Here is a 2,332-nt window from a genome sequence, read left to right on the forward strand (position 1 = left end):
GTCAGCTTCCTCGACTTCGTCCTTGCCCACCTCGACAAGCGCAAATCCTCGGTCACCAGCATCTTCATAGATTTCAAGAAAGCCTTCGACCTAGTGGACCACACCACTGTCATCTCAAAAGCATCAGCTTCCATGGGCATCAGGGAATGCCTCATCCCCTGGCTGACAGACTTTCTCTCCAACAGGCCGTCCGCGTGCAGGGTCAAGCCTCATGCCACTCACGTGCGGAGTCCCCCAGGGGACTAAAATGGGCCCCCTGTGCTTCCTCATCATGATTAACGACGCGCTCCTGGACACCGAGCATCGTTGGAAATACGTGGATGACTCGACCTTTGCCGCCGCCATTGACAGTTCCTGCCCTGACCACTCTGCCATCCAGCGCACCCTTGATAACCTCCTCTCCTGGACCCCACAAACCACGTCACTATCAACCGCCAGAAATCGGTCGTGATGCAGTTCGACTTCTCCACCAACCCCGCCCCCACGCCCAACCTCACGCTGGACAACCATCCGCTCGACGTAGTCTGCTCCACCAAGTTGCTCGGCGTCACCATCGACGGAAAGCTCTCCTGGACACAGCACGTCAGAAACATCGTGAGGTCTGCTTCGTACAAGCTTCACATGCTACGTCGCCTCAAGTCCCTTGGTGTCCCACTTCCGGAGCTTCAAAATATCTACAGGCTATTCATCTTGCCCAAACTGACCTACGCCTCCCCTGCCTGGTCCCCCTCCCTCACCGCCGCCCAGCTGCTACAACTCGAGAGGGTACAGAAAAGGGCAGCCAAGATTATTCTCGGTCCTGCCTATACCGGCTATGACAGCGCCTTAACTGCCCTTGACCTCACCTCCCTCGCCACTCACTATACCACCTCACCTAACAGTTTGGCCTGAAGCTGCTGTGCCACCCACGCCACCGCGACCTGCTGCCCCCCGACGCGCCGCCGCCTCGCCGGGCCCTACGCGCCGCCAACAAACTGGTGCCCTTCAGGATCCGCACTGGCCGCTACCACCGGAGCACGATTCCCACTCTAGTCCGACTCACCAACGAACACTAGTCTACAGACCACCCACCTCACCCCCCTAGTCCACAGTTACTAGTCCTATACTCCTAGTTTACAGTACCTGCATTTGCTTTTGTTTCTCTTGCTTGTTTTGTTACTTTTTTTTCCTATAGACTGTTAGTTTTTTTTGTTGTTTGTTGTTTATAGTCTTTGTTATGTTTATATAGTTTGTCTATTTTCTGTATTACTATGTATATTTTCAGCCACTGGCTGCATGAGATAAAATAAACCGATTATTATCATTATTATTATTATCATTAGATACACACACACGCAGACAAGAACACAACATATGTATAATATATATATATATATATATATATATATATATATATATATATATATATATATATATATATATATATATATAAACACATATATATATATATATATAGAGGGAATATATATGTATATATATAATATATATATATTTATATATATATATGTTATATATAATATTGTAAACATATATTATATATATATATATATATATATATATATATATATATATATATATATATATATATATATATAGTATATATAACACAATATATGTTTCATATATATATCTATATATATATATATATATATATATATATATATATATATATATATATATACACATATACACACACATATATATATATATATATATATATATATATATATATATATATATATATATATATATACACACACACACACACACACACACACACACACACACACACACACACACACACACACACACACATATATATATATATATATATATATATATATATATATATATATATATAAGATGTAAGCGAAGATTCCTGGAGTATGCAGCCAGCCTTCCATTTCAGCAATCTCAGGATTGTCTTAGTTATAAAATAATTACTTTATAGGCGAATAAAAAGAAGAAAATGAGATTATTTCATTCAGCCTCGATATGTAATTCTATCATGAAATGCTTCCCTAATCAAAATTTGAGTCTACGTGAATTTAGTGACTATTTTCAATCATGCAGCGTTGACTTTTCAGTGAATTTACACGTAGATGTATAAACGTTATGTATACACAATTTATTTAACCATTTCTCATTCTCGAACTTTTTTTCAATTTCTCTCTATGTGTCCTTTTTCTGTCCCACTTTTTTCCTTTTAAACAACAATTTATATATTTCATATTTTGGATAAGCAAGATCTGCTACTTAAAATCAGTTGATTCACTCTATTTTGCCATTCAAACCTCATATTTTTCTTATTATCTTTTATTTGTTGACGAAA

General features: G+C 39.2%; 1 pseudogene; it reads left to right on the forward strand.

Annotated features, from left to right (window-relative positions):
• The first annotated feature begins 247 nt into the window (after nt 1-247).
• Nucleotides 248-1,225, forward strand: LOC147469495 (uncharacterized; annotated as a pseudogene).
• Nucleotides 1,226-2,332: the final 1,107 nt, after the last annotated feature.

Source organism: Penaeus japonicus, unplaced genomic scaffold (assembly GCF_977035675.1).
Source record: "Penaeus japonicus unplaced genomic scaffold, GWHDUDI00000001_assembly GWHDUDI00000021, whole genome shotgun sequence".
NCBI lineage: Eukaryota > Metazoa > Arthropoda > Malacostraca > Decapoda > Penaeidae > Penaeus > Penaeus japonicus.